Here is a 19,015-nt window from a genome sequence, read left to right as displayed (position 1 = left end):
CCTCTCATTGTTGGAAGCCTAAAAGCCTTGCATACTAAGAACTGCGGGAGCAAATCTGGAGTGCCTGTACCCAAAGCATATCTTATAAACTAATGGTTATAGCATAATTCATTTGAACGAATTAAATGAAATAGACACAACGTCGAAGGAGGTGTCACGTCTTTATTCTTGGTCATTTCCTCCAATCACCATCACAAAGTATACAACCAACTTGTGTTTTACCCCATAGCTGTGCACAAACCTGTGGCTTTTTCAAGGCCAAAAAAATAGATGCTGTTGTAAAGGGAATTGCTGTAGCTTCTGGATTGTTACTCAGGTCTGATAAGTAATATTGGACAAGAAATATCTTGAAGGTAGATAAATTAAAAATCATTAAAGGTAGAGAAAAAGGACCTGATCATCATCAATCAGAAATCCTGAGTAACAGAATTGGACGTGTGTGCTTTCACCGAAAAACTGCTTACCCTCTAATAGTTGCTGTTACAACAAAGCATGGCCTTTAGGTCAAACACATGTCACTGCAATGCTATTTCTCCTAGATAATTATAATGTGGTTTCTTCTCTGGCAGCACCACAGATGGGAGATGTCAGTGAGGAGAAATGTCTTGCCGTATCACAGAGGCAGACATCTCCCTCTTTCCATCATTAACTTTAGAAATAGATGGTGCTTGTTCTTTCTGTTTCCTAGTATTACGATTTATGGAAAGAGAGATTTTGTAAGCTCACTGGCTCCCAAAAGTCATTTAAAATTATTATTTACTTTCTAAAAATTCAATTTCCCATGTATATTTAATGTACTTCAGATGCAATATTTGTATATATTACATTAAATATTGAATTTATTTATTCTACTGTAATTTTAAATTCGCCATCCCTGAATCTTAAAAAACACATTACTACCCTTTACCATTACCATTCCCTGAACTCTACAAACTCCTTCCTACCACTGAACGCTACCCTTGCCTGAACCTTAAAAACTCTTCATTAACCAGTAGTGTAACCTTCCCTGACTCTAAAAACATCCTAATACACCCTAAATGCTACCAATCCCTGAACCCTAAAAGCCACTTACTACCCCCTCAACCTTAGCCTTCCCAGAACCATAAAAACGTACCACCCATGAATGCTGCTCTACTATGAATCCTAAAAATCCTTACTACTGCCTAACGCTAACCTTTTCCGAACCCTACAAACTCTTTACTATAACTTAACACTACCCTTCTCTGAACAATAAAAGCCCCTCACTACTCCTTATTGCAACCTATCCCTGAACTCTAAAACCCTAAATATCCCTTACAGCTACCATTCCCTAAACCCTAAAAATGCATAATACTCCTTAACGTTACCCTTCACTGCACCGAAAAACCTTAATGCCTGTTAATGCTGTTGTTCCATGAGCCGTAACTCCTAACTGCCGCTTAATGCTACCATTCCATGAACCATAAAAATCCCTTACCAATCCTTGACCCTACCCTCCTCTAAACCCTACAAACTACTTAATGCTACCCTTCTATGAACCCTACGAACCCCCCACTATCCCTCAACTCTCTAAACCTTAACTAACCCTTCAATGCAACGCTTTCTTTCAATCCTGAAATCCCTTTAATACACCTTATTAGTACCCATCCTTAAACCCTAAAAATCCTTACTATGTCTTAACCTTACCCTTCCCTAAAAGTTAAACACCCTTGCTACACTTATTGCTACTCTTCTTGGAACCCTAAATATCCATACCATCCCTAACTGCTACCTATCCTTGAACCATACAAAACCTTACTACCCCTTTATGTTCCCCTTGACTCAACACTACAAACTTCTTAGCATCCCTTAATGCAAATTCCTTGCTACCGCTTAATTCTACTGTTCCTTGAACTCAACAAAAAAAAACTTACTATCCCTTGAACTTGCACTTCCCTGAATCCTAAAAACCCCATACTATCCCTTAGTGCTACTCTTCCCTGATCTTGAAAACATCCTTATTACTCCTTAATGCTACTCATCCCTGAACGCTAAAAACACATTACAAACACTTAATCCTACCCTGCACCCTACAAACTCATACTATCCCATAACGCTACACATGTCAGAACCATAAAGACCCTTACTGCCACCTAATGCTACCACTAAAAACACATCCTACAACTTAAGGAACTCTTCCCTTACTCCTAAGGCCCCCATGCTACTACTTAATGCTACCGTTCCCTGAACCATATAAAACCCTTAACGCTTCCCTTACTTTCAGCCTAATACCCCTTTACTATCCCTGAATGCTACCATCCTTGATTCCTATAAACTAAATACTACCCTTTGACGCTCACTTAGTGACTCTGCCTGCTGAAAGCAGGGGGAGTTGAAGAGTGATATCCCGGGAAGAACTGGGAATTAAATTCCTGATTACCCCAGCAATTCCCCATTTCTAAGGTGACCATCATGATCCTGGTTATTTCTATCACCAGCTCCCTCCCTGCAGTTACCAATGCCCCGGTCATTGGGAATTGTGGGGAGGAGATAGAAAGTGATGTCAATGATGTTGTTATTGCTAATGGCACTGAGCAACATAGAAAGGTTTGCCTCTTCAAACAGTTATAACGTTTGTTTTGGAAATCAGTTTAAGCACTTTCAGGGCTACATTCTGCTGTTCATGTACAGTGGGAGGATTGCCATTTGGGAGAAATGCACTTTCCCTCTAATGGAGTCCTTTACAGAATGTCGAATGTTTTGTGGTTATACCACAAGTGAGTAAGACGGTTATAACAATCAGTTTTCATGACAATGCTGCACATTTACAGATAAAGTACAAGCACTGTTTCTATATCTTTTCCCGCATTTATTAGTATAAAATTAGCATCCGTTTTTTGCTTGTGCTCTATTAATTGACATGGAATGCAAGTACTTTTCCCTTAATGCAAAAATAGTGCGAAATGCACTGAAAACCACGTTCCACTCATTTCACTGGATTTTTTACAGCTTCCCACATATTCTAAATGACTCCCAAAGTGATATGTTCCTGAACAACAAAATACACCAAATATTAGTGCAAGACTCTTAATATTTATATCATAATGGCCTATCTAGGGAAGTTAAACTTGCCTTTTAGATCTGATTTAACAGCACAGCTGTTTAGATGACATATTTACAGCAATTCTTAAGAATTTGTATAGAGTGGTTGTTGGCTTGGCTCCACCCAGAGGAATATTACTCTCTTACCACATGCTATCAGCTGGCTATGTATACTTCTGCCTTCCAGGAAGTGCTTCCATTAGAATGCTCAAGGGATTATTCTAAATCTGAAAAATAAACTCAACTATGCTGTTTGTCACATTCAGTTCTTTTTCTCGTATATGCAGTCTGCATACCAAGCAATATTTTTGTCTGTTTTTCCAGAATTGGCGAAGCCAGTAAGCCAAGCTTTAATGCACTGAACATTTGTGCATAAAATGCATGCAAACAGCATTCGTGAATGCCTGTTTTTACATTTATGGTACAGTAACATCGGACCTATAGGCTTTGCCAATACTTGTTAATGTAGGTTGACAGCCTGTGTCCCTCACAGTGACCTCTGTAGGCCATTGTGTAACTGGCTCTTCTCTCCATCCACCCATTTTCAGACAAGTGTATATAACCCTGCCAATTTCTATACCAATTGCACTATATTGTCTCTATTTTATTATACTATGTACACACCTTTTCTTTGTAAAAAATCTCATTGCTGCTGGGCCTTGTAAGCACTATACAAAATGGCAACTAAATAAATAAGACACTTACTATGTGCACGGAAGCAAGACTAAAAGAAAATGCCTGTACAAACAACAAGCCCTGAAAATAGTAGTCATCTTGTGAAGAAATACTCCTTAAAATCTAAATAAGAAGTAATACAATATCTGGACTCACGCCTCAATTTCTTTGTATTCAGTTGTAATGCTCAAATCTCATGTGCCACAATAACACGCTTTCAGATTGCTTCGGATCCCGCACGCTGAAGGGAGGTGCGGACAGGATACTCTAAGCAGAACACTTATAAAAGGCATCGTTATTTTAATCACTCACATAATATGCCTCTCTTAGGCAGCAGTGAGAATTTCACGAATCATTAAAGAGGTGTAAAGAGTGGATAATAAAAAGGGAAAAGAGGAGATGTGCACATAGGGAGAGGAGAAGTGGAGGGTGGGGGAGAGGTTTTTGGAGAACAAGAAGTGAGAGGGAGGAAAAAGCAAGGAAGCTTATAGAAATTGAGGGCCATATGTACGAAGGCATTTTGCATTTCCTAAAGGTGCGAATCATAAATTTGGGTCGTTAGGAAATGCAAAATGCCATTTAAGTCTGTATGAAAGACATTTGCAGTGGAGCAAAATGCAATTTCTACTTAGTAGAAATCGCATTTTGGAAATTGAAAAATGGGAAATCGCAAATAGGGATTTCCAAATTGAGGATCGCTAACCAAGTGTACAAAGGATTTCCTAATTGTGACTAGTTGCAAAATGACTATTTAGGAAATGCAATTATTAATAATTCGAATCAGGTGCAAACTATAAAAAGTCATCTAAAATGCTTCAGGCTCTATCACAATGGTGGCTTTATATGTTCTTGCAAGGCGGATGAGGATTTTAGCTGGGAGGCAGAGAAGTAGGAGGAGATAGGAGAGGATATTTAGGGTGAGGATCAGCCTGTTTGAATAGACTGAGGAGATTTATAAGAGGTTCAGTAGTTAGGTAATTCTTGATTTAATTGCTGACTTACAACCTCAGCTACAGACCCCAACACTCAAAAGCAATGCAATCCCATCACATGCAGGTTTTGTGTTGCCTTCACCTCTAAGCTGCTGGCAGTTACCAGTGGGCCATGGCAGTGGTGGGGGGTGTCACAAAGTGCCTTTTGCAGGTTCTTTCATGTCATGGACATCATGGTTAGTAAAGTCAACCAATATATATTCCTCCACAATAACCCCCAATTAATAAATAAATCAAATTGCTACTGGGTAGCACAGTTCCTCAGTGTCATTGGCTGTGTTGATGGCATACATATTGACATATATACCGCCTCAGAAACTTGATACATATACACGAACAGGAAAACATTGCACTCACTCAATGTGCAGATAGTGTGTGATGCCTTCTGTATCATAACACACCTTGTGGCCAGATTCCTAGGCAGCACCAATGACTCATTCATGTTCTGCCACAGTGGAATACAAATCTGACATGACAGTGTGAATTTGGCAATGTTTTCTTACTAGGTAAGAGAATTGCAGACTAAGTGGTCGATTCCGATTCGGGAAAAACCGCTCCGAATAGCCGTTCGGAGCGTTTTCCCGTACGAATCGTACCCTGCAAAGTCCCCCGTACGTACGACGAAGTACGATTCGTACCAGGAGCCGTACTCCGTACGAGTCATACAAGACACCGTACGACTCTAATCTCCGTACGATTCTCCCTCGGAACCCGCTGTACGCGACATCTGTACGGTTCGCGGCTGGTTTTTATGGCCCAGCAAGTACGATACGTGTCGGGTATGCACCGTACGACCCTTTTTCTACGGGCACTGAAAACAGCCGTAAAAGCAGAGTTTGTGCCGAAACAGGTACGGAACGGCCCCCCCGGGTACGGTACGTACCCCCCATGATCGCATGGGTACGCACCATACCCCTGCGATCATGGGGTGTACGAGCCGTACCCCCATTGTACGATGGGTGTACGAGCCGTACCCCATGTACGATGGGTGTACGAGCCGTACCCCCATTGTACGATGGGTGTACGAGCCGAACCCCCATTGTACGATGGGTGTACGAGCCGTACCCCATTGTACGATGGGTGTACGAGCCGTACCCCCATTGTACGATGGGCGTATGAGCCGTACCCCATGTACGATGGGTGTACGAGCCGTACCCCCATGGGGGTATGACTCATACACCCATCGTACATGGGGTACGGCTCGTACACCCATCGTACAATGGGGGTACGGCTCGTACACCCATCGTACAATGGGGGTACGACTCGTACACCCCATGATCGCAGGGGTACGGTGCGTACCCCTGCGATCATGGGGGGTACGAACCGTACGGTGTGTATGTGTTTGTGTGCTTTTCCGTACGACTCGCCCTTACCTGACGTGGACCGTACGAATCGCGTCCTCATACCCCGGTCCGGATGTTACTCGTCGGGTCGTACGGCATGTGTTCGAGTCGTACGGTTCACGGTTTCAGCCTTGCAATACGTACGCATCGCGACGATTCGGACGGATTCACGGAATACGGATCGTACTTCGCGACTCGGACGGACGGGTACAATTCGTACAGAGAGGGTTCCGGATACAAATCGTACAGACGTTTTTTTTTCCCGAATTGGAATCGACCCCTCAATGTATAGAGTGGCCAGGAGCGTTTCTGTAATGTGACCTAATGGTTTCCATTCTCATGCTCTTAAGGTGACAGTGCATATGCCTTACATCCCTGGATACTCTCACCATACCTGCTCCCAAGCACAAGAAGTGAAAGGAAGTAGAACAGGGCACACAGGACAACGCGCTCAATCATACAGAGGATCTTTGGGATCCCAAAGTTTGAGTTTTGCTGCCTCCACAAGACCAGCGGGGAGCTACTGTACACACCTAAGATGTGCAGCAAGATCATCACCACACCTGTCATACTGCACAATATCGCAATGAAGAAGGGTCTGCACAACATCCCCATAGAGGCTGAATCCGACTCTGATGATGAATTACCATCAGTACAGATGCAGCAGGATGGTACATGTGCAGCAGAGGGACAAGCACAATGTATAGAGATCCCCAACTATTTCTCAGGTGAGAGTAATTAAAATATTTATTAAAGTGACATCACGCATGATGGTAATGCATTGTGCATAACTAAGAGACCACCTTTTATTCAGGCAGTGACAACATTGTTTCTCTCAAGAATCAACTGTGTCCACTGTGGATGCAACATTGTTTCAACTACGCAACAAAGTATGTAATGACAAACAAAACAAAGTCGACTTATTACTCTGAGTGTTCAATGGATCACGTTTTCCGGCCTCTGGCGTTGAGTTTTTTGTCAGCAACACTGGGCTGTGGAACTGTATATGTGTCAGCCCCAGAAGTGTTTCGACGTGAACGCCTGGAACTGCATGCCTCCTGAATAGATGTGCAACCTAGACTAGAACCCTCCTCGCTTTCAGGTGGGGGAAGGATGTTGGGGATAAAGAGGTTGTGGGTCTGAATCTTCTCAAGGGTTGTGGTCAATTGTACTAGCCCACGTGCAACATCCTGACAGCAGTGTCCCATGTCAGTTTGTATGTTTACAGTTCTCCTAGCCAGTCTTCTTGTGGCTACCGCCAATCGATTGATGGACCGGGTAAAGTCATCAAATCGTGCCATGTACTGCCTATGATTCTGTTTCAGCACACAGTGCTCCTTCTCCATGTTAGCAATTCACCGGTCCTGCCCTTTCTCCAATTGCTGCATTGACTTAGACATCTGTAGCAGGTACCTTTTGACAGTCCTTATTTGTTTTGTTTGCAGGCGCTGTACAGGGATGAGGAAATTCTCCAAACCACCAAATAGGAGAACTCCCTGACATGTCGCCTGACACATTATCATTGTGGACTATTGATAGTTGGCCTCTGTGCTGTCTGTGTGGTCTGCCCACAGATGTTGTGGTGTCCCTGCTCTGTGATTGTCCTTCATCACTGTCCACAAAGTCTGGTCATGGTGAGATGGTTGGTCTCCTAGCAGTTGGGGTGATGGGCTGAGTAGATGGTGATGTTGGGTCCTCAGTTACCGTGTCAGTAGCTCCTTCAGCATCAATTGTTTGTGTCACATCCTGGGTGTGATCTGTGGAAATGCATGCACATATTTAGTGTAAATAAATGGTTAACTTGTAACTGTGCTTCATGTGTTTTTTGATGTACAGATATGTTTGGTGTAGTCATTAGCATACTCTACAACAAGAAACGTATGAGTACTACAGCATCTCAATGGAGTTATTTATGCTGTGATGTATGATATATGGATTTGCTAAAATTTTGTTATGTTAAGTAAGTAAAGGGAAAATGACATACCCTGGCTGGTGCCTGCAGGATTGCAGGTGTGACTGGCAGACACTCCCTCCACACTCTCTGGTACCAGGGTCCCCTCAATGAGTGTCACCATTCGAGAGGAAGGGGAGTGTTTTGAGGGTCCACCAACTCTTACCTGACCCTCAGTCATCCTGCTCGCCACCTTCTACTTTGTGCAAGACCTCAGGTCATACCAGCGTTTGTGTAACTCTGGGATGGTCCTCTGGGTGACACCTAGGGAGTTCACCTTGTCCAAGATGCTGGTCCAGGTCTTTATTTTTTGGCTCTCTGGTACTGTGAAGGAGGCCATCCCAAACAGTTGGTCCATATGGGAGGCACATTCTTCTGTCAGGAGCTCAAATGCCGAAGCTCCTTTACTGAAAATTCTGAATCCTTGCCCCCATTTTCTTTGGACAAGGTGTTCTCCAGGAATGTTGTAATACACTGGCAGTAGAGATGCAGGAGCACTCCTTACTTCCAGCATCTTCCTAGGCTTCTGGGTTGTGGCCACACCTAGAATTTCTAAACTTCATAGTCTGACATCAGCATTCCGCATCCAGAATGCAATTTAGTGATTTCACAAATTCCTAATTCCTAATTGTGAATGTGAATCCGTAGGAATCGCTATTAGTGGAATTGGAGGCTACATACATACTGTTTGCCATTCCCAAATAGCAATTTCAATGGATTCACAAATTGGCAATTGCAAATCCTAAATTTCGTATATACAGCCCTGAATGCTTTGTGCAGCCTGACTCCACAACGGCTACTCTCTGAACTCTTGTGAGATCAGAGGTTTTGTTCTTGATCTCATGAGACTTAGGGGATTGACTCAGGCTATCTCGATCTACAAAGCAACAACAGAGTAGGGCAGTCATCTCAAAGTCATGCTTGTACACAAACCATAACTAAAATATTTAAAAGGACCCTGCTGCTGTGGAAAAACAAACAGCAAAAGTATAGCCTTTATAAATACAGACAACATATGATACAAATAATTTAATATGACATGATTATAATAGAAACAATCCATCAGAGGTGGAGTGATATGCCAAATGCTGGCAGCATTTGATTAGAAAGTAGCACGCCAGTGGGCAGGTCTACAAGCCCCTACATGTATAAAGAATTAATAAACATAGGTAACCAGACAACCCAATCGGACTATAGCTAGACTTAAAATGGAAAGTACTGCATTAAATATGCTCATAGGTGGAAATAAATATATTTATGTTACAGATGTCTGAAAGCCATCACCAAGGACCCTAATACAAACAAAAATGAGTATACTATTATAGGTGCGGCATATACACTATGCAATTCATTTGTACATAATACAATAGGTAGGCGGCTTAAGATCAAGGAATGGTAATTAACAAAGAAATAGTTTTATAAATACAGTCTTCTTTGTATATGCTTCATTTGTTTTGCAACGAGATCCCGAGTGCAAAACGCGTCTCGTGGATACATTTCGCCCAAACCTGCAGATATTATGGGAGAAATGCTGGCAACTACTGGGACATGCGGACTTTGGCGCATAAAGCACCAAAATCTGCATGCCAAACATCATTTTAGGTGCACAAAACTCACAATAGGTGATAGTTATCCATTCCATTCCAGCAAACTTTATTTCGGTCAATATAGACCATAAAAAGTACAAAATAAAAAAAACTGTTTGCACAGATAGAAACACATATCATAGAAAAATACAGGTAAAACACACATATAGGAATTGTAAATTTAGCGGCATTAAAATACATCATAATAAGCACAGGGTGGGAGGATCGAGGGGTCCAGGCCTGCACCCCATCCTCACCCTGCTACCCTGTGATTTGCCCTGTGTACAGCCACTAGGGCAATAGGCACTACATATACTTATACAGTCTTATCAGTAAATATCTACAATTCATCACTGTTCTTAATGGTTAAAACATAGAAAAAAGTTACAAAGATTAAAAAAGTTAAAAAGAAGGGAGGCTGTATGCACTATGGACTTTTTTTTTTTATTGAGCAGAGCGGAGGTCAGTGCAAGAAATACAAAAAAATACCTATATAACAAACATACTTCAGCAGGGATTATTATACACATCATCAGAATAAAATCAGAATAAAATCAAGCGCAAGAGAAGAAACACAGCTAAAACCAAGGACATTCAATTTCAGTTACACTTAAACAGTTTAGCAGCTTCAATAATTGGCACACGGCTATTGCAAAAAAAACTGAATACTCTCCTCCAATTGAGCCTTTAACTTAATGTGCTAAAGTGCTAAAGTGCATAAGTGCTAAAAAAAATGTAAGTGCAATCGTGCCTTATAATTTTTACTAAAGTGCTATTTTTTTTCAGTAAATAGTATTCGTTTCTATACCTCAGACCCCGTGTGTTCTTAGTATATTATCGTGTGAAATGCTATGTGGTGGTGTTAGATGCACTAATAGGAAAATATTTCCAAATATTCATACATTTTCTCGTTGACCGTACTCTTTTAGCATACGCCTCTTCAAATCTTTTTGTCCGTCGCATTTTATTTACCCATTTAAAATAAGATGGTACCTCCTCTGACCTCCAGTTTTGAAGGATTAGAGAACGGGCGACTAAAGTGCAGATTGCAGTGAAAGTTACTTCCACACTAAGCAAATCCTTTCTCTTTGTTGAGATGCCAAACAAGGCTATTTCGGCTTCGGGTTCAATTACTTTGTTTATGGCCCTACTGATTGAAGAAAAGATCTTACACCAAAAATCGAACAGCTTCGGGCATGTGTAAAAAATGTACAACCAATCATCCCCCTCATGAAGCTGACATCTAAAGCATTTGTTTTCTACTCCCAAAAAGCGTTTGCTTAATGCTTTAGGAGTGAGGTACGCCAGCCAACAGTATAGGAACGACATTCTTTTAAAATTGGCCGCTCTGAGAGACTTACGACCCACTTCTGAGATCCGCTCCCACTCCTGCCACGAGAAGGAACAGTTGGTTCCCAGGGATATTTTGGCCAGGATTCCGTCGACTAAAGGAGAAACTTCCCCCTTCCTAAGGAATTTATACCAATTCGCTAATCCTGTTAATTTTCATTTGTATAGGGCAATAGCCAGTGGCATTTCCCCTGCCGGCACATTATATTTATGTATAAAATTTATGATTTGAAAAAATTCCAAAAACCCCGTTTTTAAGTTTATTATTGGACCTGACCAGAACCTCCTGCCAAGTAATGAGCCTCCCTGAAACAAAGAAGGACCCCAAATCCCCAAACCCTGTCTCCATCCATTTTTGAATTTTACTTGATTGGATTTGAAGACCGAGGCTCTTGCACTCCTCTATTCTCAAATAGCGCAAACCACCCCCCACTTCCTGATTAAAAAAGAACTGTAATCTTTTTGTTATATCTCTAATGGTCTTATATCTGGTCTACTTTGGTAACTTTGCAGTTTTTAAAAATATCGGAACTTGCGAGCCTGCCTCATGGACCATTTATTCGTAAAAAAACATGTCAAGCTGTCGACTAGGTGCCAATAAGCGAGCTGCAAGATCCAATATTGTGGCCGTGTAGTATGTTCGTATATTTGGTAACGCTAGGCCCCCTTGTGTAGTTCCCAGCTGTAGTGTGCTTAATTTCACCCTTGCAACTTTCTTATTCCAAACAAAATCCCTGACCATTGAGTCAATTTCCCTAAAATAGCGCGAAATGATTTTTAGTGGAACATTTAAAAAAAGAAAAACCAAGAAAGGAAGGATCGACATTTTAATAAGTTCGACCCTGCCAATCAAAGTTAAGGGCAGTAAAGTCCATCTTTTCAATAGAGTTCTAATTTTATTCCGAGTTGTTGGATAGTTCAAGCTATATAGTTGATCGAAGTGATTGGAGACATAAATGCCTAGGTATCTGATTGGTTCGTTATTCAGTGCTTGCGATCTTAAATTGGATGTTAAAAAATTGCAGTCCGAATTCAGTACTAACACCTCGGTTTTATTCTGGTTAATCTTGTAACCATCAATTCGTTCAAACTGATTAAACTCTTGGAGAGCATTATCAAAATTAAATTTATCGGGATGAAGGTATAAAATAATATCATCTGCGAATAATTTAACTTTTGACATTCCTTCTATAGGTGGCTTGATATTTGGGTTGCTGCGTATTCTTATTGCCAAAGGCTCAATAAAAAAGGTAAACAAGATAGGGGACATCGGACAGCCTTGCCTGGTGCCACGGTTGATATTAATCACTCCTATCGCGTTGGTGTTAACTACCACTTTTGCCTGCGCATCCTGATATATATTTTTTAACATGCTTATTATCATTTCTGGAAACCCAAATTTTAATAAACCAATAAAAAGTGCCTCCCAATTCACCAGGTCGAAAGCTTTTTCTGCATCAACCATTGAAATTAAAGTTGGAATTTTATTAACCGAAAAAAAATCTAACGCCTGAATTAAAAACCCGGTGTTTGATGACATGGACCTTCCTGAAACGAAACCTGACTGGTCAGAATGAATTAAGGCCTGAGCAATTGGTGTAAACTGCTGTGCCCATGTTTTCATAAGAATCTTAAAATCGGCATTAAGAAGACTGATCGGTCTATATGAATTGGCATCCTTCTCGTTTTATCCCTTTTTAACAAAACTAACAATAATGGACTCTTTAAAACTCGAAGGAACCGCACCTCCCAATCAAACAAAATTAAATAACTTAACCAGAAAAGGGGTCAGTTCTTTAACAAAAGTCTTGTAAAATTCGATTGGGAGCCCATCTGAGCCACACGCTTTTGCCCCAGCAATTAATCTCACTATCTCTGAAACTTCCGAAGCTAAAATTTCGCTCTCTAATTGTACTGATGATGGACCAGGTAAAATGGGGAGATTTACTTTGTCAAAGTACTTATAGATACAATCAGGCCCAACCGCGTACGTTGTAGAGTATAACCTAGAATAATGGTCCAGAAATACCCGAGCTATGTCATTTTTTCTCTAACAATATTTTGCGTTATACGATCGATGAGCTTAATTATAGTGGCTTTCTCCTGTTTGGTTTTAGTTTGCCCTGCTAGCATCTTTTGCACCATTTGGCTCTCCTCATAAACTCTCTGTTGGTACGTTCTAGAGCTATTTATTTCTTCAATTACAAAAAATTCTTTTAAGGCAGCCTTCGCCCTTGCCAATTGTAATGTCGCATCCTCCCTTCCCAAATTACTATTATTCATAGCATTAGCCACATTCTGGTGGAGGTTGTTGACCTTGTCCCGCATTTCTTTCCTCTGAGCGGCTGTGCGTGCGATCTTCTGACCTCGGATAGCTGCTTTAAACCCGCCCCAGACTGAGAAGATTTCTGCAGTGCCTTCATTTCGGTTAAAAACTCTAATATCCAATCTTTGGTTAGGGTCACCCAGTTATTGTCTTGGAGGAGTAGACGATCCATCTGCCACCTGGATTGGGCCTCTCCTCCCCCTTCAATCACACACTCAAGTGATATTAAAGAGTGATCTGAGAAGTGGTTTATCCTTATAGAAGTGTCTGACACCAACAATGATCATGAATTAAGAAAGAAATCAATCCTCGAGGCCGTATGGAATTGGTTAGAATGGCACGTAAATTCTGCCGCTAACCATTGGTCCACTAACTGATGTTCCTGCATTAGGGCTTCCAAGACTTTCCTAGTTCTTGGTTTCAACTTTTTTTGTTTTTATTAGAGGTATCCTTTTTTAAATCTTGGATAAAATTAAAGTCCGCACCCAATACTAATTTTCCCGAGATCCCTCTAAGTAGCTCAGTAATCCTTATTAGTGGCGTGGTATCGTCACTTATCGGGCCATAATAGTTAACAAAATTTAAACAAATCCCATTTAGCTTGGCCTCTACCCAAATCCATCTCCCCATTGGGTCTCTCTTAATTTGTCCAAACTCCCATGGAAGAGTACGACAGAAATATATGGCAACTCCTCTTTTAGCTAACCCTGCCGAGGCAAAGAAAACATGGGAGAAACACCTGGGAAGATATAGTTTTGGACAATTTGGTTTCAGATGGGTTTCTTGAAAAAATAAAACCTGTGGTGAACAGAAAGCCAACCACCTTATTAGAGCGCCGTATTTGGACTTATTCAGCATACCGTTAACATTGATAGATAAGATATGACACTTATTATTAATTTTTATCTAAGTTTTTCAAACATCTCTCTACACCAATTCTCGCATTCTTTTAGGTCAATGCCTCGGTTACTGCTCTTTTTACTGCTAATTTTTTTTACCCCCCTTAACCCTACCCCTGTCCTCCCCGACCTCCTCCCCCTAGAAGTGGACCACCAAATTTCCCACACACTCCACCTCTTGCCCTCCCCAATTTCTTTGAGGGGTGCCATGGATCTTCACCCAGGTTGACCCTCCCCCCCATGGTAAATACATTATAAACCATCTGGCTAGACCTTTAAATCATATATGCATTTTCATCTCCAACTAGAATTCTGGGAAAAAAAAGACCCTCCACCAAACCATTTGACCGGAGCCAGTCGTTGACCACACACCCGTCGCCAACTTATTGAGGCCCTGTCATCTCCTTGAGAAGCTCCTGTGCATCCTCTATGTTAGTAAACATATGGAACTTCCCCTTAACAAGGACACGTAGTTTTGACTGTTGGGCAATCGATGCCTGTGCCCCTTGTGCCTTAACCAAAAAAAGTAGTCCGGGCTGCAGATGCGGACATGTCTGGAAAGAATCTACAGTTAGAAGTCTTGTTCACTGGGAACTGTTTTTGCTGTATGGCCTTGGCGAGGATCTTCTCCTTGATCCGATAGTCTGAGAAATTTACTAAGATTGTGCGTGAGCCAATTAAACTTGGCAAAGGGTGAAAAGGGACTTTATGGGCGCTGGTAATTGTCAATTCTCCACTAAACTCCGGGAGGACTTTTTCGTTGATAAAGGACTCCACCCATTGTGGCGCTTGAGCCCCCTCGGTTCTCTCGGGAACACCCACTATACGTAAATTTGATCGACGTGAGTGGTTTTCCAACTCCTCGAGTTTGTTTTCTAATAAAACTTTATCCTTTGCTGCATCACGCACTTTAATGAGCAGTCCAGACATTTGGTCCTCCAACTGGGAGATCCTTGTCTCCGCTTCCTGAATTTTTCCAGGAAAACATGCAACTGCCTCTTCTATTTTATCTAATCTAGAATGAAGAGAGGCGATTTCGTTCTCCTGTGATCTCTTCATGTCCCTAATCTCTTCCAAAATAAGGTTAAGTAGTGTTTTGATTTCCATCTGTTTAGTAGTAGCAACGACAGCTGAATCTTCCATTAGGGCTTTAAGAGATACTAGCTCCGGCTCTGGGAGTGGCACTTGCTGATTTTCCTGGCCCTGTGGCCCCATAGGAGGTGTCGGACCGCTCCCATTAGAATCCTGATCTCGGTCTATGTTATTTGTCTGGTCTAATGGCCGAGCAGATGGCTGTTGCACAGAGTCTGAACCAGAAGAGTCTGAACCAGAAGGCAGGACCAAGTTTAACCGATTAGATTCCAATTTAGGAGACAGAGAGGTTGGGAGAGAGGCTGGCAGGTTTTGTGTGGTAGAGAGAGCTGGGATCTCCATGAGAGTAACCGGTGATGATGAAGCGCTTAAATCCAGTGGTAGCTGCCCAGGGGGGGTGAGATCTGAAGCCACATTCTGGGATGTATTAGCTAATTTTTTCTCAAAAAGATGAAACTTCTTCATACTTTTTTTCGGCTTTTTCTTCGATTTGGCACTCTCAGGTGTCCCTGCCTGGCTAGGTCAACCAGACAGAGATACTGCTGGGGAGGTACTGGCTCCCTGGAGTGCGCCAGAGGACTCTGCCGTAGGTTCTCGTACTGATTCTTCTTGGACTTTTTATCAAGGTGATGCCATGTTTACCAACTTCCTATGGGTGTGCCACGTTGAGTGGACAAGATAAATTCCAAACACCTTATTGTGGGGTTTTATTGTATAAGCGTTGTCAGCGCCTGGATACCCTCATGGTGACAAGAAGCACTCTAGAAATCTACTAATTCAGTGATTGACTCATAGATAAAAAGGCCCCTCGTTATGACAGCCTAACAGGAGATTAATGCTGTTCCCGATATGTTTAAATATTCTATCATGCGTTAAATTCTAGGTTTAGGGAGATAGATGGAAACTGGATAGACTTGGCATCGTGCTCCCACGTTTACAAACCCTTTCGCTATCAAACAAATATTGATTCACAATCGTTTATCATACTTATGTGGCATCCATTATTTTACACTTGAAATCACATTTAAGACTACTAGGCTGACCAGCGATATAATCTATTCTGGTGCACTTAATTAGGACAAATTGCATCTTGAAGGCTTTTATTCGTGATTTGTGCTATACAGTAATTTATGGCAGTGCATCCCCTGGGTTAATTGTCCACAGTTTCCAACAGGCAAAATGGTGCACACATTATGTGGTTCAAAGTATAAATAATGAATGTAAAAAGGAATGTATTACTATGGGACTGAAAGGAGACACGAGGCAACAGTATGCAGCAACCTCAATCAAGGTGCTAAAGGGGTATTCGGATTTACTGTACTCTACCACAGCAGCATTTCTGTCATTTCACACTACAACACAGCACGAGCTGTACTCCTCTTTTGTCATTTTCAAGTCGGGCCAAACGTAATTTAAATACTGCCAAGACTCTTAAAAAGTGTGGGGCTTATTTACAAGTCCCTTGCATCGCTGGTGAGCCACTTTTAAAATGGGAAAAAGTGGAGGACTTGTGGCGCAAGGGGCTTGTAAATAAGCCCCTGTGTTTCTTTTCGAAATGGTGTGTACCTATTAAGAAATAGCTCTTTTTTGTATACGAACACTCTTGTTTTACAGCGAGCACAAGAACTCGAAGTAAACGACACAGTTTATGAACACAAATACAAAACACAATGAATATCAAATGATATGTCTCCAAAGGAATGTCGGAGCAAAAAACTGTGTTATCATTCTTTTTTTTTTTTTTTTTTTTAAAAACCTTTATTATCACTTCACATAAATACAAGCATGGGCCTACAACCAATCAATCAATCAATCAATTCGTAAGGTAAGCAGAGCAATAGAAAAAGAAACGGCGGTCCATAAGCCGGGGTCAGGTAAGTATACAGGATACGACTCGTATTTAAGCGTACAGCGTAATAAGCAGGATGTAAGAAGGTTAATTTTACAATGAAGAAAAATAATACAGAAAAAATATCAGGAGAAGTGCCAGACGGTCACACATGATCCTACAATAGCAACATAAAACAGAAATCCGCAATGAGTGCGAATACACTGAAGGACACGGGGGCAAGGCATACGAGCAGGATAAATGTAAACAACACATACACGTCATGTCGAATCATCACCCCAGCCCTTAAAAACAAAACAGATTGTAGGAAACATGAAGACGACGACACCTAGAAAAGAAAAAGCAAAAGGCCATAGAGACAAAGGAAGGACAAATAAACAACCCTCTTTCCCCTACCCCCCACCCTGCACCCCTGCAGAAGGCTACGGGCTACCCCTCTCCAGCAGCGTGCCTGTCGCCCTAAAAAGAGACCCGAAATATAGAAGAAAAAGGAAGAAAAAGAAAAGGAAAAAATATGAAGAAGGGCCATCGATCAGACCACCCGGCCCCCCCCTCACCTAGCGCGCACAATATACATCAGAAGCCAAGGCAGAAGAGCCACAATAAGCAAGAATCATAAAGTCAATCGGTAACATCCCCGTGGAGTGTCCCTCCAAAACACCGTGAGCCAACAATGTGTTCCATCATATCCTAAACGATATCATCCCTGGCCTTCTCTATCAATAGTACCCACATACGGCCATTCATCAAGCGGCATACAGTACAGTGTGGCGAGTCCAACCGAACCGGGCGGTCCGAAAAGCGCCAATACTCCATGGGACCGTAGCCCCAAAATCCCAGTCAAGTACGCATGGCGGAACTCCGTATGTGGCAGTACCGATACCGGAAACATCCCCCAGGCAGATCACAGTACACCAGCCAGGAGGAGAAAGACACACAATCCGACAATTGTTGAAGCGCCGCCGGGGCAACCCAAACTATGGATCGATGTTGTTTCTTCCGCCGCCGTACAGATAAGGGCCCCGGTGAGTCACTCCCAAACACAACAGAGCAATCCAAAGCGATGTCACGGACCGGGTCCATCGGCGTCTCCACAAACGTAGGCGCAGCTGGAACGTTCATCACTGACGCAAAGGCGGGCACATCGGCGTTTCCTTGTGATTCATCCCCACCCATGTGGAGCGGTGGGACAACAATGGCGGCCATCCGTCTTCCCCGGTCCCGGGCGTCCCGGATCAGGATCTTATGCAGAGTTGTTAACGCAGCCAAAACGTCTCTGGACGTGGGCTCTCTCTCGTGTCGCCAGACCCCAGGACTCTCTCGCATAGCGGCTCCTCTGCCCGGGTGAGGGGTGCGTACGAGGGTGCTCTCCGCCATCTTAGCTGCTCCAGCCTCGTCCTCCTCCACCTCACCTCGGGACCGGATCTCACATCAGGGAGGAACAGGATTCACAACGGGAATCTCACAAGCCAAGGCAGGTTTCTCAGCGGAGAGTCACCGAAAGGCTAAAAACTCTGCCGCACCCTGGGGGCAGCACGCTGACTCCGGGCAAAGTCGGTAATGGGCCCGGACACAACACCAGAATGGGGGCTAAGAATCATGTACCTCCCTCGACCCAGCCGCATCACTCTCCCCACATGGTCTCCGCCAGTTGGGCTGGGTCGGCACTGTCGCCATCGGCAATCAGCTCTCCAGTTCCCTCCGGCCGACCCTTACCAGCACCAGAGGCCGCTGTTGTTGCAGTCGCGGCCGGCCACTCTCTGCACTCGAGACCCCGGTCCCAGCTCCGTGAAGGCCTCAGAACAGTCGGGGACACTCCAACGGGTCTGCGGCAAGCAGAAGCCTCAGGAGCAAACTGTAAGTGAAAGTGACTCTTTGCCTACATGTAGATG

General features: G+C 42.8%; 1 protein-coding gene across 4 annotated transcripts in view; it reads right to left on the bottom strand.

The window, feature by feature from the left end:
* Positions 1–19,015, bottom strand: part of POPDC1 (popeye domain cAMP effector 1) — a 339,238-nt gene that overhangs the window by 201,574 nt on the left and 118,649 nt on the right. The gene's annotated exons all lie outside the window — the stretch shown is intronic.

The sequence above is a fragment of the Lissotriton helveticus genome, chromosome 6, assembly GCF_964261635.1.
Source record: "Lissotriton helveticus chromosome 6, aLisHel1.1, whole genome shotgun sequence".
Lineage (NCBI taxonomy): Eukaryota > Metazoa > Chordata > Amphibia > Caudata > Salamandridae > Lissotriton > Lissotriton helveticus.
This window is presented reverse-complemented; position numbering and strand designations above follow the sequence as displayed.